Consider the following 16,044-nt stretch of genomic DNA (forward strand, 5'->3'; position numbering starts at 1 on the left):
TGCCGGCCTTCTTGTCTGCTAAGTATTTGGGGCATTTCCGCTTCCAGTGACCACTTTCCTTGCAATAAAAGCACTCAGTCTCGGGCTTGGGTCCATTCTTTGGCTTCTTCCCGGCAGCTTGCTTGCCGAGCGCGACAACTCCCTTGCCGTCTTTCTTGAAGGTTTTCTTACCCTTGCCTTTCTTGAACTTAGTGGTTTTATTCACCATCAACACTTGATGTTCCTTTTTGACTTCTACCTCTGCTGATTTCAGCATTGCAAATACCTCAGGAATGGTCTTTTCCATCCCCTGCATATTGAAGTTCATCACAAAGCTCTTGTAGCTCGGTGGAAGCGACTGAAGGATTCTGTCAATGGCCGCGTCATCCGGGAGATTAACTCCCAGCTGAGTCAAGCGGTTATGCAACCCAGACATAGCGAGTATGTGCTCACTGACAGAACCTATTTCCTCCATCTTACAGCTGAAGAACTTGTCGGAGACTTGATATCTCTCGACCCGGGCATGAGCTTGGAAAACCATTTTCAGCTCTTCGAACATCTCATATGCTCCGTGTCTCTCAAAACGCTTTTGGAGCCCCGGCTCTAAGCTGTAAAGCATGCCGCACTGAACGAGGGAGTAGTCATCGGTACGTGCCTGCCAAGCGTTCATAACGTCTTGTTCTGCAGGGAGAACAGGTGCGTCACCCAGCGGTGCTTGTAGGACATAATATTTCTTGGCAGCTATGAGGATGATCCTCAGGTTCCGGACCCAGTCCGTGTAGTTGCTGCCATCGTCTTTTAGCTTGGTTTTCTCTAGGAACGCGTTGAAGTTGAGGACTATGTTGGCCATTTGATCTACAAGACATATTGTACAATTTTAGACTAAGTTCATGATAATTAAGTTCATCTAATCAAATTATTCAATGAACTCCCACTTAGATAGACATCCCTCCTGTAATCTAAGTATAACATGATCTGAGTTAACTAGGCCGTGTCCGATCATCACGTGAGACAGACTAGTCAACATCGGTGAACATCTTCATGTTGATCGTATCTTCTATACGACTCATGCTCGACCTTTCGGTCTTCTCTGTTCTGAGGCCATGTCTGTACATGCTAGGCTCGTCAAGTCAACCTAAGTGTTTGCATGTGTAAATCTGTCTTACACCCGTTGTATGTGAACGTTGGAATCTATCACACCCGATCATCACGTGGTGCTTCGAAACAACGAACTGTCGCAACGGTGCACAGTTAGGGGGAACACTTTCTTGAAATTATTATGAGGGATCATCTTATTTACTACCGTCGTTCTAAGCAAACAAGATGCAAAAACATGATAAACATCACATGCAATCAAATAATAATAGTGACATGATATGGCCAATATCACATAGCTCCTTTGATCTCCATCTTGGGGCTTCATGATCATCTTGTCACCGGCATGACACCATGATCTCCATCATCATGATCTCCATCATCGTGTCTCCATGAAGTTGCTCGCCAACTATTACTTCTACTACTATGGCTAACGCGTTTAGCAATAAAGTAAAGTAATTTACATGGCATTTCTCAATGACACGGAGGTCATACAAAAAATAAAGACAACTCCTATGGCTCCTGCCGGTTGTCATACTCATCGACATGCAAGTCGTGATTCCTATTACAATAGCATGAACATCTCATACATCACATATATATCATTCATCATTCATCACAACTTTGGCCATATCATATCACAAAGCACTAGCTGCAAAAACAAGTTAGACGTCCTCTAATTGTTGTTGCAGGTTTTACGTGGCTGAAATAGGGTTCTAGCAAGAACGTTTTCTTACCTACGTGAAAGCCACAACGTGATTTGTCAACTTCTATTTACCCTTCATAAGGACCCTTTTCATCGAATCCGCTCCAACTAAAGTGGGAGAGACAGACACCCGCCAGCCACCTTATGCAACCTGTGCATGTTAGTCGGTGGAACCGGTCTCACGTAAGCATACATGTAAGGTTGGTACGGGCCGCTTCATCCCACAATACCGTTGAAGCAAGATAAGACTAGTAGCGGCAAGAAAGTTGACAACATCAACGCCCACAACAAATTGTGTTCTACTCGTGCAAGAGAACTACGCATAGACCTAGCTCATGATGCCACTGTTGGGGAACATTGCAGAAAACAAAAAATTTCCTATGGTTTCACCAAGATCCATCTAGGAGTTCATCTAGCAATGAGTGATTGGATTGCATCTACATACCTTTGTAGATCACACGCTGAAGCGTTCAAAGAATGGGGATGAGGAAGTCGTACTCGACGTGATCCAAATCACCGGAGATCCTAGCGCCGAACGGACAGCACCTCCGCGTTCAACACACGTACGGTCAGCGTGACGTCTCCTCCTTCTTGATCCAGCAAGGGGGAAGGAGAGGTTGAGGAAGATGGCTCTAGCAGCAGCACGACGGCGTGGTGGTGATGGAGCTGCAGTACTCCAGCAGGGCTTCGCCAAGCACTATGGAGGAGGAGGATGTGTTGGAGAGGGAGAGGGAGGCACCAAAGGCGTGGGGTGAGAGGCCCTCCTTCCCCCACTATATATATGGGAGCCTAGGGGGGGCGCCGGCCCTAGGAGATGCAATCTCCTAGGGGGGGCGCCGGCCAAGGGAGGAATCCCTCCTCCCCAAGGCACCTAGGAGGTGCCTTCCCCCTTTAGGACTCTTCCTTTCTTGATCTCTTGGTGCATGGGCCTCTTGGGGCTGGTGCCCTTGGCCCATACAGGCCAAGGCGAACACCCCTACAGCCCATGTGGCCCCCCGGGGCAGGTGGCCCCACCCGGTGGACCCCCGGGACCCTTCCGGTGGTCCCGGTACAATAGCGGTGACCCTGAAACTTGTCCCGATGCCCGAAATAACACTTCCTATATATAATTCTTTACCTCCGGACCATTCTGGAACTCCTCGTGACGTCCGGGATCTCAACCGGGACTCCGAACAACATTCGGGTTACTGCATATACATATCCCTACAACCCTAGCATCACCGAACCTGAAGTGTGTAGACCCTCCGGGTTCGGGAGACATGTAGACATGACCGAGATGACTCTACGGCCAATAACCAACAGCGGGATCTGGATACCCATGTTGGCTCCCACATGCTCCTCGATGATCTCATCGGATGAACCACGATGTCGAGGATTCAATCAATCCGGCATACAATTCCCTTCGTCAATCGGTATGTTACTTGCCCGAGATCCGATCGTCGGTATCCCAATACCTCGTTCAATCTCGTTACCGGCAAGTCACTTTACTCCTACTGTAATGCATGATCCCGTGGCCAGACACTTGGTCACTTTGAGCTCATTATGATGATGCATTATCGAGTGGGCCCAGTGATACCTCTCCATCATATGGAGTGACAAATCCCACTCTTGATCCGTGTCAACCCAACAGTCACTTTCGGAGATACCCGTAGTATACCTTTATAGTCACCCAGTTATGTTGTGACGTTTGGTACACCCAAAGCACTCCTACGGTATCCGGGAGTTACACGATCTCATGGTCTAAGGAAAAGATACTTGACATTGGAAAAACTCTAGCAAACGAACTATACGATCTTATGCTATGTTTAGGATTGGGTCTTGTCCATCACATCATTCTCCTAATGATGTGATCTCGTTATCAATGACATCTAATGTCCATAGTCAGGAAACCATGACTATCTGTTGATCAATGAGCTAGTCAACTAGAGGCTTACTAGGGACATGTTGGTGTCTATTATTCACACATGTATTACGATTTCCGGATAACACAATTATAGCATGAATAAAGACAATTATCATGAACAAGGAAATATAATAATAATGCTTTTATTATTGCCTCTAGGGCATATTTCCAACAGTTTCCCGTTATTGGTCTCCCCGACAATTCGCAACCTCAAGGTCACAAAGATGCTAGTGGACGGCGGGGCCGGGTTCAATCTAATTTCCGCAGCAGTTATCAGCAAGCTTCAGATAGGGGAAGAAGAGCTAGAGGCCACCGACACGTTTCAAGGGGATAATCCCGGCAGGAGTCGTCCTAAGGGGAAGATTACGTTGCCGGTGACGTTTCGGTGAGAACTGAACTATCAGACTGAGAAGATTGTGTTTGATGTGGTTGATCTTCCCCTGCCATACAATGGGATTCTCGGACGACCAGCCCTGGCCAAGTTCATAGCATTGGCAGCACCCCACTATGCTTACAACACCTTGAAAATTCCTGGGCCACTTGGGTCCTCACTATCACATCTGATGAGAAGGATGCAATTATCTGTGTGGACAAGATGTATCGGGATGCAGTTGCAGCAAAAACGGCAGCAATGACAGTTCCCACCAAGGAAATCTAAGGAAAGAAGTGGGATTGTAGGACCTTCGGCAAGGAGTCCGGGAAGCATGCCCCCTCCAAGTGCATGGCACCCGTTGAGGACGTGCCGGAGTGTTCCAACAGCAAGAGATTCGAGGTTACTGCACCCCAAGTGAAGAAGGTCCTGGCAGGGCTGGCTGGCGTTGATGGTACTTTCTCTATCAGCGCCACCCTCTATGACAAATAGGAAAGCACACTCGTTGCCTTCCCGCGGGCGAATATCGATGTGTTTACTTGGCAATCATCTGATATCCCTGGTGTTCCTAGGGAGGTAATTGAGCACCACCTTGTTGTTTGCCGACATGCCCGACCCGTCAAGCAAAAAGTACTAAAACAGGCCTTGGAGAGGCAGCAGTTCATTGACGAAGAGATCAAGAAATTGGAGGCAACTAGTTTGATCAGAGTAGTATTGCATCCTACATGGTTAGCAAAGCCAATAGTGGTCCAGAAGGCTAATGGGAAGTGGAGGCTTTGCATCCATTTCACAGACCTCAAAAAGGCTTGCTCGAAGGACCCATTTCCCTTGCTGCGCATAGACCAAATCATGGATTCTACTTTAGGATGTGATTTGCTCTCCTTTCTGGACGCATACTCCGGATATCATCAGATCTTCATGTCCAAGGAAGATGAAGAGAAGACATCGTCCATCACTCCATGTGGTATGTACTGCTTTGTCCGCATGCCATTCGGATTAAAGTGTCGTGTCCACTTTTGCAAGGGCAGTCCAGATCGGTTTTGAGCCACAGTTGCACACAAATATAGAAGCCTATATGGATGATATCGTGGTCAAAACCAAGGATACGGCCACCCTTATCCAGGATTTGGAAGACACATTTACTAATCTGTGCAAGAAATGTGGAGCTTAATCCAGAGAAGTGTGTATTCGGTGTTCCCTCCGGCAAGCTACTTGGGTTCTTCGTCTCCCGTCGGGGGATCGAAGCCAACCCCGACAAGATCAAGGCCATTGAGCAGATCCAAGCGCAAAGGACAGTTAAGGTTGTGAGGCGCTTGACGGGATGCGTTGCCGCACTATAAGAAGATTCATCTCCAAGTCTGCCGAGCGTGCCCTGCCGTTCTTCAATAGTTTGAAGAAGGTAGGGCCTATGAGGTGGACCCCGAAAGCAGATGTAGCTCTGCAAGAATTAAAAGCCTACCTGTCGTCCATACCCACCTGGGTTATGCCCAAACCCTAAGAACCATTGTTGCTATACTTGGCGACAACCAACCAATTGGTTAGTGTAGCTTTGGTAGCGCAACGAGAGGCGGAGGAGAGAGAAACTGAACAGAGAACATCAGAGTCAGAGAAGGATCAGGACATTAGTGAGAACAGCATCGAAAGCAACCACGGGGACATGGCAAGGAAGAAAATGGTGCAATGCCCAGTGTACTTCGTCAGCTCCTTGTTACAAGGGGCTGGATCGAGGTACTCTGGCATGCAAAAGCTGATCTTTGGTCTTATTATGGCCCGAAGGAAACTGTGCCACTACTTCCAAGCCCATGAGATCATGGTTGTTACTCGTTTTCCGTTACAAAGGATACTCCGAAACCCTGACGCAACTGGCAGAATAGTGGAATGGGCTTTGGAGTTGTCCAACTGTGGTTTGAAGTTTGAGAGCACTTCAACTATTCAAACAGGACATTTCCAGAGTTTATTGCAGAATGGACGCCAACCCCTGATGAGGAAAGGACAGAGACAACCATCCTCGGCAAGGAATCAGCCCAAGAATGGATCATGTATTTTGATGATGCTTTTGCCCTACAAGGTGCGGGGGCTGGTGTGCTTCTTGTTGCCCCCTCCAGGGAGCACTTTAAGTACATTATCCAGATGCACTTTGCCAGGGAAGAAGCCACCAACAATACAATAGAGTATGAAGGGATCCTTGCTGGGCTCAGGATTGCAGCAGAATTGGGAATTAAGAAGCTGGTAATTCTAGGAGATTTATAGCTTGTGGTGAGACAAGTCAACAAGGATTACCAAAGCCCATTGATAGAAGCATATGTTGAGGAAGTAAGGACATTGGAGGAGCACTTTGACGGGTTGCAAACAGAGCACGTACCCCGTGCGGAAAATAGCATAGTTGATCACCTGTCGAAGTGTGATGTGCAGAAGCTTCATGTGGAACTACGAACTTTTGTTCTCCATCTCTCTCAACCCTCCGTATCAACAGCCACAATGGCCCGGAAGAGGAGAAAGTTGGACTACGGTAAGCCTCTCCCGGCAGAGCCATCCCTCCCGGCAGAGACCCTACCAGAAACAACTCCTCACAACCTACTGGACCACCCCTCCAGCCGGGCCTATGGATGCCGCAAATGAGGCTGGTGCTCTTGTAGCAGACGAGGTGCCCCTAGTCGTTGTTGCCGGGCCTTAGGCTCGGGCAAGGCACAATGTCCACTTCCTCCAAAACGAAGAACTCCCTGGCAACCAAGATGAAGCTGAAAGAGTAGCCCGGAGGGCCAGTATGTATCAGTTTGTCGATGACACTCTATACAGAAGGAGGCCCAACAGTGTGAAATTGAAGTGTGTTTGCCGGGAGGATGGAAAGGAATTGCTGGCTGAGATTCACAGAGGAATATGCGACTCCAACATTGGATCAAGGGAATTAGTTGGGAAAGCATTTCGGCAGGGATTCTATTGGCCCATAGCCCTCCAAGATGTGATTCAGTTAGTCACGAAATGTGAATCTTGCCAGTTCCATTCCAAGAAAATACACCTGCCTGCCCAAGCTCTTCAGAAAATCCCTCTATCGTGGCCATTTTCGGTCTGGGGGCTCGATATACTTGGCCCCTTCCCCCGAGCAATCGGGGGCTTTGCATTCTTGTTCATTGCCATCGACAAGTTTACAAAGTGGTCGGAAGTGACTGCCATGAGAAAGGTGACTGCTCAGTCAGCTATCAAGTTCTTGAAAGAATTGGTGTGTCGTTTTGGAGTTCCGGCAAGGATCATCACTCACAATGGCACCCAGTTCACGGGCCACACATTCATGCAATACATTCATAGCCTCGGATGCAAAATCTCATTCACCTCTGTGGCACACCCCCAGAGCAATGGACAAGCCGAGAGGGCGAACGCTGAAGTGCTTCGTGGTCTCAAGACACGAACTTTTGATACGCTGCCGAAGCAAGACAGACGGTGGATCGAGGAGCTGTCGATAGTTCTTTGGTCCCTCAGAATGACACCTAACTGAGCTACTGGACGAACTCCCTTCTCCCTGGTCTATGGGGCAGAAGCAATTATCCCCACGAAACTCATTTACGGGTCCCCCTTGAGTACTTGCCAACAATGAAGTATCTTAAGATCAGCACTAGTGTGACGATGATGTGCTACTCGAGGAAAACTGTCTCAGGGCCGCTACGCGTGCTGCATGCTACAAGCAAGCCCTACGTCGCTATCATAGCCACAGGTTCCATGCCCGGTGTTTTGAGGAAGGTGACCTTGTCCTTAGGCACGTTCAGTCCGCCAAGGGTACAAACAAGCTGTCACCAAAGTCGGAAGGCCCTTACCGGGAGGTACGAGTCACCAGACCTGGCGCAATCCGTCTGGAGACCGGGGATGGCACATAGTTGCAAAACTCATGGAATATCGAGCATCTCCGTAAGTACTACCCACAAGGTGCGAGGATGTCGGGCACTGCCTGGCAGCCACCCTTTTGTACATGCCTTGCCTTAGTTGCATATAGCCCCTTGTACAAAGCTGGGTCGATGACCCCATGCAAGAGAAAATAAAGAAGCGCTATGGGGGGCCCCCGATCAAGATCGCATGCATGCACGAGAACACCTAGATCACTGCATAAGCATTTCATGAGCATTTGCATATGCATGCGTATAGATAGGATTGCATCCTGCATTCATTCTCATCTTCTTGGAGTTGCAGGTTCCTGCCGTGAACTTGACTCCGACAAGGGACGACAAGATTACACGGCACAGTGGTCCTTGGCAAGCCAAACAGATAAGTTTACCTCATGTTCATTAGTGTTCTGTAAGCTATAACTTGTGCATAGAGAAACCTCGCCACTCTCTTGGAACCAGGGTGCTCCCATCCTTGGCTCGAACACTGCTTCGGCCTGGATGGTCGAAGTGACCCTTGGTAAAAAGGGAGTGGGCAGGGGGTTTCCACCTCAGCCTGTTACCCGGCAAACATGGTTCTCCGACAGACAAAAAGGGTGCCGGTAGGATATCCTGCCAGGGAAAGCTCATTTAATTACAGTAAGGAGGCACTCCACCTCTGAATGGACATATACATGCACGGGTTCCCTGCAAGGTTGTCTCTTTGATTGACATGCAAATACAAGTACAAGCATTACAGAACACAAACATGGATGAAAGGATTTTGAATTAAAATTTGGCAATTGCCTACAAGTTTAAGATTGAAAAAAGATAAGTGTCCCGTCACGCCTTTGCCCCTGTCCATCTCCTATAGGAAGAGATCGGAGGGGCCGGAGGCGGGCACAGCTGGGATTCGGTGCCTCCCTAGGATCAGGACGGCATCGCTCCCCAACAAGGAGGAAGAAACAGGAGGGCAGGCGTGGATGGTGACGATGCCAGAGGACTAGATGGGAGGCACGGAATCACCGGAAAACATGACTCGTCGAAATGGTCATCCCTGTTCTTGACGCGTCATGGGTTGTCGTTGCCGTTCGCATCACTACCACCTGAAGACCTCGGCACGACCGCCACACCAGACACCATGCTCTCTGAATCCTTTCACAGAGAGCATGGTCGTCCCAGAAGCCCTGGCTTCAGGAATCACCACACGTCCCGAGGACACATGTGGAAGCAGAGAGCCCTCGTGTGCAACAGAAGAATGACGCACAGGGGGAGCCAGATTCACCCCTATTAGCGGCGAATCCTTCTCACGGGTCCTCCTCCACGCCATGAAGAGAAGAAGAATGGGGAGCGGTCGACTACCATGCGTCGTACCCATCTCGAGCTGCGACATGGTGTTGATCACGTCCCCTCCCACTAAAGTCAAGGCCACGAGCAACCCGGTGGCAAGCATGCCCGGGATGCCACTCCCGGCATCGGCGCGGCACTGCCCAAACCTTCCTCTTAGGTACAAAGGGAATCACAAACATGATCCCGGGGGCTAGCCCCAGGCTCTTCTCTTCGGCATCGTCAACAGAAGCAAAGAACAAGGGAAGAGAAAGGAGAATGCAAAGATGGATGGCTCCGCCCCTCCCTTTTATAGGTCGGGTGGGGAAAGGCAGCTGCTCCATCCACGGGTGATCATCGCCCTCCTCCGCCAATTCAAGACGGGCGGGCCCTTTCCAAGGAACTCTCCCGCTCCATGCGCCTCCGTTACCTACCCCGCGCGATGCATGTTGCATACGTGGCTAAGGATAAGGGCACGCTATGGGAGAAGTAAATTGGCAGTTTCTACCATGTACGTTAAAGTAATTCATGGGCCATCACTGGAGCGGCCCCACCACTATTGGCTTTCATCATGCACGGGGAAACCGAAAACTGGCCCGAAATCAAGGCTGATGAAGCAGCAACGGAAAACTCAAGGGGCCAACCCCTTCAGCAACATTGCATGTGCACTTATTAGGCCCTACCCCAACGACGCTCAGTAGCGCGTTCGGGGTAGGCCCACGGGCTTCTATTGGTGTAACAAACCCTGGGTCTGTTGCCCAGACTATGCATAGGCATGAGATCAAGATTGAATCACCAACATGTAGTTCAGAGGTACCAAGATCAAACCAAAGAAGCAAGATATCGGCGAGCCCGGCAAGGAGCAAGGGCACCACCAGAAGCAGGCAACCAAGGCACCCCGGCAAGGTCTACCGGGGCTCGCGGGGGCAGAACCACCCCACCAACCACTCAAGGGCGACCCACGTCGTCAATCAGTGCGGTGTCAAGATGCAAGATGATTAAGTGGCAGTCATTCGCCACATGGCAACCATTCCCTACAAACGAAGCATACAGATGACACCCGTTCTGCGACGTGTCAAGGGAACATGCGCAGAGCTGGCAAGATAGCCCAGCAAGCCTTGCCGGCCGACCAGTGATGAGAGACCAAGCGGCGCATTTAATGCACCCTGTCAGCCCGCAGAGTTAGGTATGATAGCACTGTTCGCTATTATATCAGTGGATAATGACTACTTTGCTATTGTGGTGACCCCTTAATTTATAAAAGGAGGCCCAAGGCACTCGTAGGGGAGGTCGGAAACTTGATGAACCCAAACAACCATACGGGCGTAGACGCTGTGGCCCTAGGGCAAACCCTGCCGGGCAAGTGTATCCTCCCTCTTGAGCATGCGTTGGTTTTCCCTTGAAGATAGCATATATTATGGTGGGTGAACAAATTACTACCGAGCAATTGATAGAAAAGCACAAAGTTATGAGAATATCTAGGCATGATCATGCACATAGGCATCACGTCCGTGTCAAGTAGACCGAAACAATTCTGTATCTACTACTATTACTCCACACATCGACCGCTATCCAGCATGTATCTAGAGTATTAAGTTCATAAGAACAGAGTAACGCATTAGGCAAGATGACATGATGTAGAGGGATAAACTCAAGCAATATGATATAAACCCCATCTATTTATCCTCGATGGCAATAATACAATACGTGCCTTGCTGCCCCTGCTGTCACTGGGACAGGACACCGTGAGATTGAACCCAAAGCTAAGCACTTCTCCCATTGCAAGAAAGGTCAATCTTGTAGGCCAAACCAAACTGATAATTCGAAGAGACTTGCAAAGATATCAAATCATGCTTATAAGAATTCAGAGAAGAATCAAATATTGTTCATAGATAATCTTAATCATAAACCCACAATTTATCAGATCTCGACAAACACACAGCAAAAAGAATTACATCGACTAGATCTCCAAGTACATCGAGGAGAACTTTGTATTGAGAACCAAAGATAGAGAAGAAGCCATCTACCTAATAACTATGGACCCGAAGGTCTGTGGTAAACTACTCACACGTCATCGCAGAGGCTATGGTGTTGATGTAGAAGCCCTCTGTGATCGAGTCCCCCTCCGGTAGATCGCCGGAAAAGGTCCCCAGATGGGATCTCACGGGTACAGAAGGTTGCGGTAGTGGAAAAGTTGTTTCGTGGCTCCCCTGGATGTTTTCAGGGTACAAGAGTATATACAGGCAAAGAAAGTAGGTCGGTGGAGCTACGAGGGGCCCATGAGGGTGGGGACATGCCTGGCCCCCTGGGCGCGCCGCCCTACCTCGTGGCCGCCTCGTTGCTTCCTTGACCTCCACTCCAAGTCTCCTAGAATGTGTTTGTTCCAAAAAAGATCCTCGTGAAGGTTTCATTCCGTTTGGATTCCGTTTGATATTCCTTTTCTGCGAAACACTGAAATAGGCAAAAAAACAGCAATTGGCACTGGGCCTCCGATTAATAGGTTAGTCCCAAAAATAATATAGAAGTACATATTAAAGCCCATTAAACATCCAGAATAGATAATATAATAGCATGGAACAATCAAAAATTGTAGACACGTTGGAGACACATCAGCATCCCCAAGCTTAATTCCTGCTCATCCTCGAGTAGGTAAATGATTAAAGACAGAATTTTTGATGTGGAATGCTACCTAACATAATTTTCAATGTAATTCTCTTTATTGTGGCATGAATATTCATATTCGAAAGATTCAAGAAAAATGTTTAATATTGAAAAAAACAATAATACTTCAAGCATACTTATAAAGTAATCATGTCTTCTCAAAATAACATGGCCAAAGAAAGTTATCCCTACAAAATCATATAGTCTGGCTATCCTCTATCTTCATCAACCAAAATATTTAAATCATGCACAACCCCGATGACAAGCCAAGTAATTGTTTCATACTTTTGATGTTCTCAAACGTTTTCAATCTTCACGGAATACATGAGCGTGTGCCATGGACATTGCACTATAGATGGAATAGAATGGTGGTTGTGGAGAAGACAAAAAGGAGAAGATAGTCTCAAATCAACTAGGCGTATCAACGGGCTATGGAGTAGCCCATGAATAGATATCAATGTGAGTGAGTATGGATTGCCATGCAACGGATGCACTTGATCTATAAGTGTATGAAAGATCAACAAAAGAAACTAACTGGGTGTGCATCCAACTCGATTGCTCATGAAGACCTAGGGCATTTTGAGGAAGCCCATCATTGGAATATACAAGCCAAGTTCTATAATGAAAAATTCCCACTAGTATATGAAAGTGACAAAATAGGAGACTCTCTATCATGAAGATCATGGTGGTACTTTGAAGCACAAGTGTGAAAAAGGATAGTAGCATTGCCCCTTCTCTCTTTTTCTCACATTTTTTTATTTGGGCCATTTTTCTCTTTTTTATGGCCTCTTTTTTTTATTCGTCCAGAATCTCATCCCGACTTGTGGAGGAATCATAGTCTCCATCATCCTTTCCTCACATGGGACAATGCTCTAATAATAAAAATCATCACAGTTTTATTTACTAATAACTCATGAATTACAACTCGATACTTAGAATAAAATAAGACTCTATGTGAATGCCTCCGGCGGTGTACCGGGATGTGCAATGAATCAGGAGTGACATGTATGAAAGAATTATGAACGGTGGCTTTGCCACAAATACGATGTCAACTACATGATCATGCAAAGCAATATGACAATGATGAAGCGTGTCATAAATAACGGAACGGTGGAATGTTGCATGGCAATATATCTTGAAATGGCTATGGAAATGCCATAATAGGTAGGTATGGTGGCTGTTTTGAGGAAGGTATATAGTGGGTTCATGGTACCCACGAAAGTTGCGCGGTACTAGAGAGGCTAGCAATGGTGGAAGGGTGAGAGTGCGTATAATCCATGGACTCAACATTAGTCATAAAGAACTCCCATACTTATTGCAAAAATGTATTAGTTATCGAAACAAAGTACTAAGCGCATGATCCTAGGGGGATAGATTGGTAGGAAAATACCATCGCTCGTCCCCGACCGCCACTCATAAGGAAGACAATCAATAAATAAATCATGCTCCGACTTCATCACATAACGGTTCACCATACGTACATGCTACGAGAATCACAAACTTTAACACAAGTATCGCTCAAATTCACAGCTAGTCAAATAGCATGACTCTAATATTACCATCTTCGTATCTCAAAACAATCATCAAGTATCAAACTTCTGATAGTATTCAATGCACTTTATATGAAAGTTTTTATTATACCCATCTTGGATGCCTATCATATTAGGACTAATTTCATAACCAAAGAAAATTACCATGCTATTCTAAAAGACTCTCAAAATAATATAATGAAGCATGGTAGATCAATAATTTCTATAAAATAAAACCACTACCGTACTCTAAAAAGATATAAGTGAAGCACTAGAGCAAAATTATCTAGCTCAAAAGATATATGTGAAGCACATAGAGTATTCTAATAAATTCTGACTCATGTGTGTCTCTCCAAAAGGGTGTGTACAGCAAGGATGATTGTGGTAAACTAAAAATCAAAGACTCAAATCATGCAAGACGCTCCAAATAAAACACATATCATGTGGTGAATAAACATATAGCCTCAAATAAAGTTACCGATAGACGAAGACGAAAGAGGGGATGCCTTCCGGGGCATCCCCAAGCTTAGGCTTTTGGTTGTCCTTGAATTTTACCTTGGGGTGCCTTGGGCATCCCCAAGCTTAGGATCTTGCCACTCCTTGTTCCAAAATCCATCTAATCTTTACCCAAAAACTTGAAAAGTTCACAACACAAAACTCAACAGAAAATCTCATGAGCTTCGTTAGTATAAGAAAACAAACCACCACTTCAAGGTACTGTAATGAACTCATTATTTATTTATATTGGTGTTAAAACTACTGTATTCCAACTTCTCTACGGTTCATACCCCCCAATACTAGCCATAGATTCATCAAAATAATCAAACAACACACGAAAAACAGAATCTGTCAAAAATAGAACAGTCTATAATAATCTGGAAGTTTTGAATACTTATGTAACTCCAAAAATCCTGAAATAAATTTGTGGACGTGAGTAATTTGTCTATTAATCATCTGCAAAAAGAATCAACCTAATCTCACTCTCCAATAAAAATGGCAGCAAATCTCGTGAGCACTAAAGTTTCTTTTTTTACAAGAAGATCGCAAAGACTTCCCCCAAGTCTTCCCAAAGGTTCTACTTGGCATAAACAGTAATTAAAATCATAAAATCACATCGGGGTTAGGATGCAACGCACGTATAACCACTGGAAAAAATCTTCATACATTCTAGTTAGGATGCAATCAATGAAATAAAATTAACAACAGAGAAATAATATAACATTATGAACATTTTGCCTCCTAGAGCATCCACATTTTGCTAAATAACCAATGCGAAAATTAAACTTTAAACATTTATCTCCAATGGTCAATACTGGCCACAACAATTCAAAATGGAAAAACAATGGGAGCCATATCACCTACTTTATGCCAAATTTTACTGATTCCCACCCCTTAATCTTTGTGCCATGGCACATACATGCCCCTAATACCCTTATGGCCATGCACGGGAAGAATAGTAACTACAAATAACAAGCTTGTAGTACAAGAATGTACACTCTATAAGAAGCCCAACTATGCCTAGCTTCTACCACAAGGAACTATGCACCGCTCAATAAGTAAGTTATGTTAGGATGAATACATAGGATCCTTGCAACAAAACATGGACACAATTTTCAGATACTATTCTATGTGCAAGAATACGAAAATTTGTCTACAAGCTGATTTTGTCATCATCACCCGAGGAAGAGGAATCTCTGTTGAAGAAATGTTTTTGAGAGGTGAAATACCAGAAACTATTGCTTACACAAGCATATAATAGCATAAATTATGAACTGTGAAAGAAACGTGTATGTGTGGCAAATTGTACTATCAAAATCACCATAAAGATGATGAATTGTCAAAAAATAAGAATTTTTGTGAGGGTAAGATAGGTTATATATTGAAAAGAAGTTCCTGGAACACAACTCAGCTAAAGGCTTTCGGATCATACAGCTAGGTGTAGCAGATAGCCAAATAGGTGAACTGAGCATCGAGTAATGCTTCAGAACGAATTAAATTTCAACACTATTTTGAACAAAAGGAATCACGTGGACATGAGATATGTAACTTTCAAATAAGCTGTACAAAATGTCCTGACAAATGAACTATATGTGTTTTGGACATTGACAATTCAGCTGCGCCGAAGTATAAAGTGAGTACAAATATGTGGAATGGATGGAACATATACAGAAGAGATTACTCACAAATGTAAATTGTAATTCATAATACCTTTCACCATGGTTTATGAAAAATCTGTCATTTGCTAGTTGTTTCACAAACAAAATAAATAATGGCCTCCGAAGTTCACTTGTTCATCGTTCTCACAGGAAACAAACAGAACCTGTAATCCCTTACTAACAAATCTGAAAACAAAGAGGCCAATGTATATTCCATCAAACTATATGAGATCTTGATGATATGCACTAAAAATTAGTGAAAGGGGGGAATTCATGCTTCCAGTTCAATCAAGCTATATACATATATAGCAATTTATGGATACAAATTTTAATTGGCTTACCTAATTTATTACCTTCCTGGAAGTAAGCCTAGCCTTTTATTGAAAATCCTAAGTAGTCCTGTTGAATGAATGTGCTTCTTCAGTGAAACCCAAGTTGCCTATCCGGTTTATCATCTCCTTAGATACAAGA

Source organism: Triticum dicoccoides, chromosome 4A, assembly GCF_002162155.2.
Source record: "Triticum dicoccoides isolate Atlit2015 ecotype Zavitan chromosome 4A, WEW_v2.0, whole genome shotgun sequence".
NCBI classification, from domain to species: Eukaryota; Viridiplantae; Streptophyta; class Magnoliopsida; order Poales; family Poaceae; genus Triticum; species Triticum dicoccoides.